A 15,179-nucleotide genomic window follows, 5' to 3' on the forward strand; every position below is an offset into this window, starting at 1 on the left:
TGTGAAGTGGGCGGTCACTCAGCTACAGTACTGCCTTACGGGTTGACAGTTTGTGCTGGTCCCTATATGCCCCTACTATGGACCATGTGCTCCTACAAATGGATAGACCAGGTGCATGACACCAATGCTCATGTCACCTGATGGTTCCTCTCTCTGCAGGACTTCTTGTTCCAGGTGCAGCACTGGCCAGGTTGTGTACCTGCCAGCGCAGATGGTACCTCCCTTTTCAAAGCCTTCTTGGGCGATGTCTTCTCCTTGCCTGGAGTAGCTTATATGGGGGTGGGACTTGTCATCATGATGCCTCACCTGCTGTTCCGGCTGTCGGACAGGACACTCTGCATTAATTGCAGGACCAAAATGACCGACAGTCGGACCCAGGCTCGACCCCTAATCAACTGTGACTGGAAGCCACTGATAAGGAAGGAAACTCCAGAAGAAAGAGTACAAGCGCAGCATAAAGAGAGCTGCATAGGAAGGAGAAGATCCCTGCTAAGGCTAGTGGTCCCTCTATGACAGAAAAGCTTGGCCGACAGCAGATGCTGGGGTAATAACATTCATGACTCAACTGCCATTGTTCCCCTTTTTTAAACATTATTCTCCCCCCCCCTTTTAGATGAGCCTGGTACAGATTAGGAGGACCTAGATATCCGTTAGACCTGTCCTCACGTACCCCATAACTTCCCCATAGCACCCCTGTACCACCACCTCTTCCTGAAGATCCCACAGCCTTCTTTTGGGTTGTATTACACCCTTTGTAAAATGAACAGCAGCCTCTCCGAGCTGACTCTTGTCACACCTCACACTCTGCCACAGTTATTACTTGCTTATGAAATGCACTTTAAAAATGAGCCATTTTGTCTTTATGTTGGCGGCAAGACTGCACGGGCGGTATCCCTTTTATACGATTGTGTTTCTGGATGTTACGTTTAGTGATTTAGTCAATAACAGAAAGTGAATTCTGTCCCATACTCTACCAGAGTGCTTTGGGTAAGGACTCCTGATGGATGGTTGCCCACCAGCTGTAAACCATCCCTGACACTCTGCTGCAGTGCTGAAAAAACCTTGTCATGCCGCTAAAAAATGTGCTAACGCAGTCCCAGGACAAGCCCGCTGATTTTGCAAACCCTATTACCTGCTGAGCACGCTACGTTGCTTGGTTGCAAGATTTTTAATTGCATTCCTGGGCTATTCCCACCTTGTACTGGTTCTCATCACCTTTTACTCTTTGCTAGAAACATGTTTACGAGAGGAGAACAGTATGTTTAAAGTATCTGTTATGCCTTTTTAAGATGTCAAAGGTGACATCTAAGAGAGAGATGATCTGCTACCTGACTATTTCTAGGTCAGTATTCATTCCTCTGCTGCTCTGTCTTTCAGCCACATTGTGCGAAAACAACAGGTCAAACATAACAAAGCAGGCCAGGTTTTTTTTCTTTAGCGGAATTTAGTGTTGAGGCTGCAAAGGTACAGGAGACATGAGACTGGGAGGTGGGGGTGTGGCTTTTGAAGCATTCATAGGCTCACCATCCTCGAGTCTGCAAATGCACATTCACTCACTCTTCGAGTTTCCTTTGAAAGCATGAATCATCCTCTCTATTACAACATTGCCTGATCCCCACTTCTCAGCATGTGACATGTTTTATAGCAAACAGAATATTATAAAGGACAAACCACAAGCCAGTCTTTATCGCAGCATTTCAGGCATGTTGTTCGTTCCTGCTGAACCAACATTGAACCCCGTTCTGCATCACTGGATATCCAGGTCTGTTCCTTTAAAGAGCGATGTCTATTTTAACATTAATCCCAAAAAGCAATTTAACCACTTATTTGCACCAATGTAGAGCACTTTCTAACATTTTCAATACCCTGAGTGGGATGCTAGTCTTTAATAACATGCTACAAATTTGTTTACATCACGCATTTATTATTATTAATGATAGTGTCGTGACGTTTATGTCGAAAGCTGCTTACCATATGAACGGCAATGTTTCAGAACTAATACGCGGCTGCCGAAAATTCATTTGTTCACATGCGCAACAAAGGAATTTTTCTAAACGAACATTAGAAAATCCTTATTTCACTCATTTGCATGAAATGCTGGGAAGAGGGTAGGCTGAGATACAAGCAGCTAATGAAAGTTGTTATTCCGATGTAGTCTAAAAGCACGATGGAAGATGATTTTGCCAAAGGGCTACAATAAAAGTGCCATTTTCTGTACTGTGCCTGGTACCCTGCTTGGAGGCACTCAAACGGCTCATTATATGCCATAGCATGAACTGCTGTTGCCTTATTTCTGTGAGGTCGCTATGACTAAGGAAGTGATAAACTTGGAAAGGTTACAGGGTCAGTAAATCCCTGACAAAAATCACTGGCTGATTTTTTATAGCAAAGCATTGCTATTAAGTCTTGCACAAATGAAAGGAAATTGAAGTCTGATAAGCTTATAAAAAAGATTAAACTATTGAGCATAGGTCCTGATTCTTGCATAAATAAGGCTTCTGTAATGGGACAGTTTCATCCAACTGCTTTACTGGGTACAATTTGTTTTATTTCCTGCAATGAAAAGAGCTTCAATGGAACAAATTTGTAAATATCAGGCTTGGTACTTATTCCAGCCTCTGTCCATCAACTTTCTGTGACCTAATAGCGCTTTGCAACATAATCTTCACATTTTCTCTATCATAAATAATTTATACATCAAAGTAATTTCTTATGAATGAAAATTGAACTGAAAACTGAAAAATAAGCTTCCATATGATTCAGTTTCATATAACATTTTTTTTTACCCTTTTTAGATCATTTCACTCATTATAATACCGCTGCTGTTTCATGTTTTTAATCTTAAATTTTATATAGCCAGAGATGGGCACAAATACAATAAAAAAGTATTTTGTTAAAAAGTATAAATGCTTGCTCATAAAATGTAACAAACTGGGAATGTGTGACATATGTGTGAGAAAATGTATTTAATTAAAATACAAGTAATTTCCCCCTGAATTACTACCAGAGATGACCTGAAATCATACCCTATGGCTCCCCACACCATGACGTCATACCCTATGTCTCCCCACACCATGACGTCATACCCTATGGCTCCCCACACCGTGACGTCATACCCTATGGCTCCCCACACCGTGACGTCATACCCTATGGCTCCCCACACCGTGACGTCATACCCTATGTCTCCCCACACCATGATGTCATACCCTATGGCTCCCCACACCATGACGTCATACCCTATGGCTCCCCACAGCATGACGTCATACCCTATGTCTCCCCACACCGTGACGTCATACCCTATGTTCCCCCACGCCATGACGTCATACCCTATGTCTCCCCATGCCATGACGTCATACCCTATGTCCCCCCACACCATGATGCCAGGAGTAACGCCAGTGTAACATTGGCAGGATTGGTCGTCTCCCCTCAGTGCCGCCATATGCACACACGACGGTCATCCATGGTAATGCAGAACCGAGATTCATTGCTGAACATGGTACGACGCCAGTCCTGCTTACAGCAGCCGTCCCTGCGCTGGTGTCAACGGCAGCCTACGTATGGGACGGTGAAACCGTAGTCCAGCTGATGCTATTCGTCGAGACACGGTGCGGGATGACATGGGGTGTTGGAGAGAGTCTAATACCTGTGATCGGATGGCAGGCGCATGTGTCATGGGGTTCTGTAATGCTTGGCGCACAATACGACGATCCTCCCTTGATGGGGTCTGTCTTGGGCACCTGGAACCTTCACGCTATGTGTGGGTGCCCTCATGTGCCCATTGGTCCCAACATCGGGTGACTGTGACATCTGCATGCCTCACATGCTGCTGCCTCATGCATACCCACTATATGCGACCCCTATCGAACTCCATCAAGTGCTGGTGATGCTGTCTAATTCGTCCCCGAGGAATCCTCTGTATCTGGTGACTAGACGTGCCAGCTTCTTGCAAATTGAATCATTTACATATCCATCGCTGGTCTGCACGTGGGCCAAATTACATCAAAATCGGACCATTACTTCTGCGTGCTTAACTTCTTTGGTCACCGAGGGTACATGTAAAATAGTAACGGTACATGATGAACACGTGTACCATTACAGCCGCAGGAAGGTGTAGCATTTACAAAATATACAGCTAGCCCTGACATTAAATGGAATAATAATTTTGTGATTTACATGTGTTACATGTGCAGTGTGTTGGGGGGGGGAGGGGGGGTCCAGAAGACAGAGTCCTGGTACAAATGTCATCCACTCAGATTCAGAAATGATACACCTTTAATTTATACCCAGCATTTCCCACAGAATTAGTGCCGGTGGCTGACAGGGGGGCCGCTGTCTCCGTATAGCACACGAGACGCTTTCTTTAATTATCATAATGCATGAATTTCCCGCTTTGTTTTACAATTGAGTGCTGAACTCAAAGAATAACCTTTTTATATATAGGCCCAATAAAAAGTAACCAGCGGCTATGAGGCAAATAATGGTCAACGTTCACCAGTCGGTTCTCAGTTTTACACAGGCTCAGTAGCTATAAGAACTCCAACATTTAGCTCATAGAAATTAATTTTGCTCTTAGGAACAAAAGTAGCAAGCCTGAGTTCTCCCTAATGCAGCTAATGAAGCCTTATACGAGGAACCACAGCACGCCACTGCCTGAGCATGGCTCTTGAGATGAACTTGAATGCCACTCGCAGACAAGCAAGTAAATTCATTAGTTCATAGAGCACAGTACTGCTGTTTGCTACAGTAAGTGCGCTATTTTCCTGACATTCAGTGAGCAATATCATGTAGTATATCTTACTATGTCCTTTTAAATGAGCACCAAAGCAGCTTGGATTACTGGTCATAGGAAAATGAAGTTTGCAATGAGCAAGCTTGGCCCGGCAGGATGTGTCATGTGATTTACGTGAATCTAGCCAAATATGGTGACAGGCTATATTTAAAAGTCTGTAAACCTGTGATCAGCATTCTTAAAATGACAGGAAATAAATAAATAATATCGTTCCATTAAATATCTTAAATACGTAAAACACAATCTCCAAAATATGATGTTACAAATTACATCAGATTTTTTTTTCCATCCGACAAAACACAAATGACAAAATACTTATAAGTAATTAAATGTGTATTTTAAATATATTTAATTGAAATGCTGCCTATCTCTGCATGTATATCATTATTTTATTACTCCCCAAATATTTTCACAATTAATTTTAAGATAAATACATGTTTCATGTTAAGTATATGTTAAGAGATCTGTTTTAATATTCATTTATTCATGAAGGTTAACTTGGGACTTGGCCTTTTGCTGCCTTTGGAGTCAAATCCATTAGTAATGAACAATATCCATTTCTCTTATCGAATTTATAAAGCATTTTTGATCACACTTTGAGGGGACATGAATAATGTAGTAGCACATGCTTACTTAATGTAGTAATTAACCAGTAACTAAGTGTTTGTTATGTACTGATCCCATGCTTGTCCATCAGTTATCACATCATGACAGTTCATGTGTTCCATTAAGCCACTATATTAGCTGCATAGGAAGGAGAAGATCCCTGCTAAGGCTAGTGGTCCCTCTATGACAGAAAAGTTAACTAATATTAAGACTTCACTTGAGGGGGCAAAAATGACTTAACTCAATTTACTACAAGAACATGAACTAATATAGTTTTACCCATGAAATATAAGAACTGTCGTGATTGATTAATGATGAACAAGCATGGGATCATTACTTAAACACTTGCTAGTTAATTAATTTGTTAAGTAAGTGTGTACTACTACATAATTCATGACCCCCCATGTAAAGTATCAAATGCGCTCAGAGAGGCTGAGTAGCAGATTCCAGCTCTTAGTGCGTCCCTAATACTTTTTACTACTTAATGATTTAACTGAATGCCAATAATATTGTTAATCTTATACTCCTATTCTGATTTGCACCTTTTTACTTTACCCCACCCACTAATTAACCAAGATAAGTGTATTTCACCTTGATCCAAGAATGTTACTGGTTAATTAATGCATTAAGTAAGCATGTACTTTCACATTCATGTCTACTCAAAGTTACATGATTTTTGTTTATGTTGTACGCATTTTATGTGTATACTGTAGATGTTTTCTTCCTTTTTTGCCTAGAATCAGTCATGCTGTATATTTTAAGCTATGTTCCCGGACGTGTATCACTATCCTAATCTAATCTCTGCCTGTTTGTTACTGCCCTGGCCTTGTGGCACATAGAGGCCTCCTTATATTCTTATGATAAGACCCTGATTCCTACTGCATTAACTGAGTGCATAACTGCTGGCAAAATTGATCATGGGCAGTTGTAGTAAATCTGCTATTTAAAATATTATGGCCTATGACTCTATGACTCAAACATACAAGCTCTTGTCTGCAAAGGTCGATAGTTATTAATGAGAATGGCGATGGGTGGGGGGGGGGGGGGGGGGGGGAGCTCAGTTTGACCACTGGCAAACTGCTCAGTCATTGTTATTGCTGCCAAATATTCCATTTAGTTCGTCTCCACATGTTTTTATTTATTTATTTGTTTATTTTGCAGATGCTGCTATTCTTTGTGTAGAAAATACCTTGAGTGTTTAGAACTAGACTGCTGTTCAGCTATTTAAAGTTAATTACATTTCATTCAGGACATATAAAAAAAAATCTTTTATGGCAATGTCGTGACAAGGAGACTATTTTTGGTGTCAGTGTTTGTTTTGTTCTGTCTTTTTTAAGATGAACAAACAAGGATGGAACTACATTTGAACTTTGAACAATGTGACTCCCAAAGGAGAATCTAACAGAGGTATTTTTGCATACAGTACACACACAGTTCCCCTCAGAGGAATGAACTGTATCTCTATTCTGTTTACGAGCCAAAATCTATATTCAAAAGCTTCCAAAATATTTCTTGATATTTGTTCAATTATTACTCACCTTTTAGGGAAATCCAGAAATAAGTGATTGAAGAACCTGAAAATATAGGGGGTTGGTTTTTGGAACCGACTAAGGAGGTTCATTTTACCCCTTGTCTATTTTGCTCCCCACCTCCTTGGCCCAGAAGGAGCCGGTTCCGGGTCTGGCTGGCTCCCGTGAACGGCGCTGCCTTGTCACTGTCCATTAAAGGTGCAAACACTGAGGCACAGGAAAACAAAACAAGAAGCACGGCCTCATTAACTCCGGGTCAAACTGCATTAGGATTAAACACACAGGAAGTGACATGACTGGCACGCCGCTATAGCAGCCAACCGCTGGCGGGGGGTGGGGGGTGGGTGGGGTTCAGCTCTTTTTCTCCCTCACACAAATGGATAAGGAGAGGAGTCAATGTCATCAGATGGCACAAAATCAGATTTCGCATCTGGTTAAGCCGTTTTACTTGTTAAAGAAAATAAGAATATTATGCTGTAGCGCTGAAATAATTATTATATGTAGATTATTCTTCAGTAAAAAAATCATTCACTGAGGTAAATTTCACCTACAGTGTATCACTGAAAACACCCTGAATACTTTAGTAATAGCAGTATCTGCATAAATGCTGTACTGATAACATGTTGTGACATTCGGCAAAATTTTGTATATTTTGTAAGAAGCAAAATGAGGTTTTATTAAATCCTTGTTCATTCATTCACCCATTCATTCATCTTCTATACTGCTTGTCCTATACCGGGTCACAGGGGCACAGAGCCTCATTTGAAGGGAATGAATCGAAAAGACTGGTGACACTTTATAATTCATCAGGTTTCCTAGGGGCCCTGAGTTGTGACACAGTCTGATGAGAGACACCAGCACGGTAAATCAGCTTTGCATGGTGATCGCGGTGCTCCTGAGTAGAGGTGAGGTTCACTACGGCCCGGGAACCTTCAGATGCATGGGGAGCATGAGGAGAACTGCAGCCTGAGATCTCGAGGCGAGAGGAGCATCTTCAGCTGACTCACAGTCCCAGTCTCTGGTTTTATGGTGGGACTTTAATTAAGCACAGTTTACATGGCACCCTCTGGAGCACACGGGCTTAGTTTCACAAGATGGTCCAGACTGATGAATGATCACTTCTTAACACTCAGTGATCAATCTGGTTTTGGTTTACAGTGTCTCTCTGGCTTGGGCTGAAAGCCTCTTCTAATAATAATTCGAAGGATATAAACCATTTATTTTACCTGAATGAAAACAAGTGCTACAATTTTATTAATTCTCCCTCTTTCTCTGTCACACACACATACACACACAGGTAATTATATCTTTGTGGGGACTCTCCATTCATTTCTATGGGGAAAACCATAATCCCAACATGGCGACCTTAAGCCCTACCCAGCCCTAACCATAACCATTAGTAAGCAAACTAAATATGAGACTTTTGGAATTTTTAGTGTTTGATTGCATCTTTGTTGGGACCACGGCGTGAAAATAACAGGTTTTTCTTACATTGTGGGAAAAATTTGGTCACAATAATGTAATATAACCACAATACGCAGACACACAGACACACACAGACACACAAAGTCGCAGGGAGGGACACACGCACAAAGGCATAAATGTAAAATGATATAGATTGGATTGAATAGATTTGCATTAACAATTTATTGTATCCAATACATGTAATTTTTAAATTTAAGTCAATATTGTATGAAAACATTCACTTGTCGAGTGTAATTCTTTAAAATAAATTCGACAGGGCCTTATTTGTCAGTTTGTGCAATCTCCTTCAGACTGACGAGATTGTTTTGCGATTTACTGATTACTTTATGCATCCCTTCTAGTAAAAGATTTTTAAATTCGCGAGATATTTCTATACATATTCAGTCCAAAAAAAAATCTGTGCATGACTCAAAAACGACTGTAAATCTGAATTAAAGCTTACACATTTAGTCTGTTCTATTGTCAGTCTAGGTGCTGAAGAAGAAAGGTGGTTATAGAACATTCTGGGAGTTAACAGTCTGATAATTCCCCCAGGCCTGCCCAGAAGCACAGATCTGCTTCCCCAATTCCCTGCCTAGCTGCTATTCTTTTACACCCCCCAAAAGACTTAAATAAACTTACATAAATAAATCATCACGTGCTACATATCAATAATGAATAATGTAACACTGTTCCCAGTGTGCCGGTGCCTACGATCTCTCGGTGTGAATGTCGCAGAGTGTATGCTGTTCAATGCCACTGCTTAGCCCCGAACAAATGACCAGGAATTACATAGCACAGTTTGCCAATTTGCCCATCAACAGAGCTCATAACGCAGGAGAGAGAAAGCCGTGATTATAAATGTGACGTTGGAGACCCCGTGGAGACCTGTGATGTGATGTGAGTCTCACTAGTGCCACACTTCCCAAGCACTAATATCTGGCCTAGAATCAATCAAATCTGGCTCCAGAGAGTCGTACCGAAGGCAAATGGATTATAATTACAACATAATGGTTCATAATTATAACATTAGAAAGCCAATCAAGAAATAATAGAGATGTAACACCTTTTGTATAGTGAATGTATGGTGATGATTATGATGTATTTGATGAACCCAAAAAGCACCACTTTCTGAAATAAAGCACTGCCTCTATTGCAGGGGGAAATGGCTGGCAGTGGTAACAATCTTCTGGGGAATCTTTAGCTTCTGTGGAATAACGGAGAGATGTTGTTTGTTGTCGCAGCAAATGGTTTACTTTTCAGAGAAGTCTAGTGGGGCTCTGGGGCAGAAGGTGCGGCGGGGAGTCGGTGAAGGACACAGCAAAGCTTCTCCAGAGCATCAAGGCAAGAGCTTCTGTGAAAGAAACTTAGAGGACTGACACATGCTGTGTTTATGTTTTTGTCCCCCAGACCAATTTATGGCTTCCTACAGCCTATGGTGGCATGCAGAAGTTTGGGGTCAAAATGTCTGTTACTGTGAATAGCTAAGCAAGTAAAACACGATCTGATCTCCAAAAGGCATGTAAAGATGACACATTTCTGTAATATTTTAAGCAAGATTACTTTTTTATTTCCATCTTCTACCATTACAAAATAACAAAAAAGGGCCTGAAGCAAAGTTCCGGGCACCCTGCATGATTAGTACTTAGTAACACTCCCTTTCGTGACTATCACAGCTTGTAAACACTTTCTGTAGCCAGTTAAGAGTCTTTCAGGTCTTCTTTGGGGGGTTTTCACCCATTCTTTCTTGCAGAAGGCTTCTAGTCCTGTGGGATTCTTTGGCTGTCTTGCATGCACTACTGTATAGGTCCATGCCCAGATTTCTGATGATGTTTTGACCGGGGCACTGAGAGGACCATGCCAAAACCTTCAGCTGGTGCCTCGTGAGGTAGCCCATTGTGGATCCCAAGATGTATTTAGGATCATTATCCTGTTATGGAAGCCATCCTCTTTTCATCTTGAGCTTTTTTGTGTTATGTTCCAGAATTTACTGGTATTTAAATCCAATCTTCTACCACCTCCTATAGCTTATATAGAAGCTCCTATAGAAGGAGAAACCTTCGCCCCTGATCTGCAGCACCATAATGAGTCCTAATAACACCAAGTCCTTAGAAGTTGTATTGCTTGCCCCTACTGGCTTATTCATGCCAAGGCTTCTTTTGTTACAGTGAAACCCCGAGGCCTAGAAACATGAAAAGACTGAAGCATGATCATATCATCCTCCTGTCATGGTTTCCAGAAATGTGCATCATTAGAATTGCCTTTAATCCAGCCAATCTAACAAATGAAGTCTTATTCATAGTTATATTGGTACAGAGTTCATCCGCTACACTAATCCACAGTGATGAATTTCTGGATATTATCAAAGACATCACAAGTGAATGTATTATTATGAAAAAAGAAACTGTCCAGCAGATTCTTGGGAAGCCGCCAGCTCGTCCTACCAAGGCGTCTCGACCAGGCGAATGAAGAGTGAGCAGAGGAGATGTCTTACTCATAACACAGTTTGAGGTAAACGGCCTGTCATCGCAAAGCCTCCTCTGATTATCTGATCTGCGAGATTGATGGTAAAATAACCAGGAAGCAAAATCAAATCTGCCCCCCCCTCCAGCATTCTACAGAACACTTTCATCACCTTTGATTTAAGGCCAGTCATATTAACAAAGAATGCAAAGGAAGTCCTGTATAATTACAGTTACATATTACATGCAGTGCTAACAAAGCATTGGTCATCCTCACAGCTAATTACAAACACCTCAGAGTCTCTTACTCCTATTTGAGTTGCACTTCTAGGGAAAAGGAGCTAGTCTTAAATTATGTTCCCAGTTCCAATGTTATAAAGCCATGCTCTTCATTGGATACCTTTCATGTTTTTTCAATCACTCAGATGTTTTTTAATGGGAAAAAGGGCTTTGATTGAGTTGGAACATCAAAGGTTCTCCTTTATGAATGTGCAAGAAGTGCTTTGGATGACACTTAAATGTTGTATTTGGTAGTTTTCATTGATTTTAGTATATAATAAATATTAAAGTATTATATCTCAATTCCTACTTTCCCTCAATGAAATACATTTTTTCTCTCTTATCTCAAGAGATTTACATTTTTCTCAGGCTTAAAAATCAGCTTTTAAAAATCCTTTACAATGAATACTTAATAAACTTTGTTGAACACATCAAAATAAAAGCCTCCACAGATTTTATGACTAAGATCTTCTTGAAAGAATGAAAAGATAGATACTATGCAAGGTGTAAGACTATTACCTACCCCTCCTGTCTTGGGGTTTGATATAATGCCCCCACTCTCCCTGTGTGAGATTTCACATTCTACTTACGCTGTGCAAGTCTCCAATTTTCCCGCAGTGTCTGTGTGACTGTGTGCCCTGAGATGGACTGGCACCCAACTCCAGGGTGTCCCCTACCTTATGCCCTGTGCTGCCTGGGACAGACTCCAGACTGTCTGATGCCCTATACAGCATAAGTGGTTGGAAGATGGATGGATGAATATATAACATATTTATGTGAACGGCGTTATACGTGCTACCTCACCTGCCTCTTGTGAAAGTTTATTATACTTAACATCATTGGGACTGACATCTATCTGAGGCACCATTGCTTGGTACGACTTTGAGAAGAAACACATGGAAGAGATGAAAACCCAAGGGGCACCGTTTTAATGTTTCTTAATTATTTTCTTATTTAGGGGTCATTTCCCAGAATGTAAAACATTTGTGTCTCCAGACGATCCTGGGGAGCAATTTAGAGTTATTACACATCATTTTCCCACCATTATCTAAACACGTTTATTAGCAGGGTGATATAAGAGAAGGAGCAGGTTTACAATACTTACAATATGCCAGGTCAAACACCCTCAAAATTACTATTCCAAGGGGATGCCCTGTTGCACCACAACCAGGTCTTCACACAGGGGGTGTCTGCCATCGTTATATCCCCCGTGCGTGTCAAACTGAGAAGCTCACTTAACTGCATTTCTGATTCAGGTACTAGAAGCATGATGCTCAAACCTGGATGGACTTGCAGGTGAAATGGAACATATACAGCGGAATGTAATGAAAGAAAGGGGGTTGTAGATACAATTTGTTTCGCTGAAGCAATTGCCAACTGAATATAGGGGACTTAGGCTCCTGAAGGAAACCTATTGATCTCTAGGTTTGCTTCCCACAATGTAATAATGCATTTGTGCGCCATCCCTCTACATCTCATTTCCCCATAAGCAATACATTTCCAGTTGAAGATACATTAGAAAAAATATATACTGTAGATACAGTACATGTATCTCAATTATATAATTATTAATCAAGCTATGTGCCCTGTGATGGGTTGGCACCCCGTCCTGGGTTGTTCCCAGCCTCGAGCCCTTAGGCTCCGGACCCTCCTCGACCCTGAATAGGACAAATGGTTTCAGAAAATGGATGAATGGATGTAAATCAAGCTATTATTTTATTTACCCCAAGATGATGGATTTGCTTGAGAATGTTGCCCATATAAAAATAGCAAAGCTACCTCAGATAGGAGGCACACTGTTCCATGAACCAACTGATTGCAATAGACAAACTCAAAATAACGCATGCTCAAGTAGGAACGGTTTGATACGTAATTTGAACCTGAATTCCTGCCCCATGATTTGTTTACAAACTGATGCACTGTTCCAGCCAAAGTTGAACGCAACACAAACAAATTGATCCCAAGCACCTCTCAAGACAGCAAAAGACAGACTCCTCAATCACAGAAAACTAATTACTGTTTTCAATTTGCCTTTAGTTGCACCAAGAGAAATAATAGCTAGGGTAGACCAAGGACATAACTGCTTTGTTTACCTCTTCATCCTATCTGTAACAACCGGGTCTGGTGACATCACTTTGTTACCACTAAAGGCTATTTACATTAGCATAATCCTTCTGGCAATAAGCAACTGTGCAATGAGCGATATGAGATGGTTACCTATCTTAAGGTATTAGACAATGCATATTCTATGTACAGTATTAGAACCCGGAAGCGAGCTGTTCTCTACAGTGTGTCAGATGGTTCTCCTGCTCCTGGTAGATAGGGGGATCACACTAACGGGACACTCCGAAAGTCCGAAAGGTTTCTGAGGAGCGATTTGTACTCTCTGGACCAGAAATCTCCACCTCTGCCAAATATGTGCATTGGTTTAAATAATAACATCTGGAACCCTGGAAGAACATGCAACGTGACAATGATTTACAATACATAAGTATAATATATGACTGTAATAGCAATGGTTGTGTGTATCAAGACTTTATGACCTAACTAAAATGTAGGAACCCAAAGTGAACCTATTTGTCAAAAAAGATAAGGAATTCAAGAACATCATTGGTTCTGATCATTGGCTCTAACTTTATGGTTGGCATGAGCCAAAAAGTAGGTCTTCAAACTCCAAGATCATTAATCCTAGATGAGGGGCATTTCAGTCAGATGATGCCTTAAAGGTTCATTCTATCAGATCGCATCAAATATTAATTACAGCTTTCAAATCCCCCGTAAATAATGCAAGTCTATAAAGAAAAGAAAAATAAAGACCACAGGGCAAAAACATGCCCTTAAAAATGCATGTATGTCTCTAGGCTTGGTCATGCATCTTAGGTATGATCACACACTATAACTAATGCATCAATTATATTTCATTTCTGAAACTAAAAAACCAACTGTTTTCCTTATATGTAACTAGCTTGGTTTCATCCCTGTCAAATGACAGGACTATTCGATATTAATGTGCCAAATCAATGCAAAATTCAGAAAAAGAAAAAAAGTCTGCAAATAATATTACAGAAATTATTTAAGGTGATATGAATTATGCATTCTAGCAAACCCAATTGTATTATGAAAAATTGTGTATGGAGGCTTGCTGCCTTGGCTTAATTTTCATATGCAGTGAAAAATAATAATCTATTATACATTTATTTAGCTTACATGAAATGCGATTGTGTGGAACTTAGGTAGGTATGTTCTGAGGTTGATTTGATTCTCAAGATTGTATGTCTCAGTGATTAAGGTGTAGTTTCTATTATTATTCATTAAATATCCATAAGTGACATTATACAAGATTTTTCCCCTGCAATGTTAACATAATTTGCCCAGTAGGATTTTAATGGTCTGCATGAATTCTTGGCGGCAATAATTTCATGTGGCTGAATTCCCTTTATTCTTAACTCAAATTCGTACATGGAGCCCAAAAGCATGACTCCCTGGAGCAGTGGAGCCACCTGTTGATAAGATGTGTTTATGTCAGCCTCTGCAATGGATGAGTAGGCAGTTAGGGACAGGGATGTAGATGCAAAGGTGCTTTTGCTCCCACTACATCCCAGTTAGGAAGCATTTATGACGGAGCTGGACTGCATTTGGACATTTGCGAGATACAAAAGGCTCTTCCCAGTCTTAACCCCACCTCACGTTTTACTCTGTAGAGAGTTATTGATTTTAACCTGCTTTTCATGTAGGTTATGCTACTAGGTATCCATGGTAATAATGACAAGGTAACGCTGATACAAAAGCCCATTAGACTGATTTAAATTGGACGCATCCAGTAAGAGACGTATGAGCCTTTTCTCTCTGCGGACCCCCTACCACCTGAATTATGATTTTACTGCAACAGGTAGTCTGCTCACATTGGAAATGCAGTAATGACATACAAGCTGTGGTGCGAACACGTTGGTTTTTCACATTGCTGAGAGCCTGTCAAAAGCAAGTCCTTTGACTACAGCACTTTGATAATGTTAGCTATGACAACACGCATTGGTTGCGGTCTAATGCCCT

At 40.7% G+C, this 15,179-nt stretch overlaps 1 long non-coding RNA gene across 1 annotated transcript in view; it reads right to left on the bottom strand.

The window, feature by feature from the left end:
- Positions 1–218: 218 nt before the first annotated feature.
- Positions 219–15,179, bottom strand: part of LOC125748402 (uncharacterized) — a 36,329-nt gene continuing 21,368 nt past the window's right edge. Inside the window, exons 2-4 of the long non-coding RNA XR_007399540.1 lie at positions 7,045–7,131; positions 6,934–6,969; positions 219–318 (exon numbers count right to left, since the gene is read on the bottom strand). This is a non-coding gene — a long non-coding RNA (uncharacterized LOC125748402). The remainder of the gene's footprint in view (positions 319–6,933; positions 6,970–7,044; positions 7,132–15,179) is intronic.

This window comes from Brienomyrus brachyistius, chromosome 9 (genome assembly GCF_023856365.1).
Source record: "Brienomyrus brachyistius isolate T26 chromosome 9, BBRACH_0.4, whole genome shotgun sequence".
NCBI classification, from domain to species: domain Eukaryota; kingdom Metazoa; phylum Chordata; class Actinopteri; order Osteoglossiformes; family Mormyridae; genus Brienomyrus; species Brienomyrus brachyistius.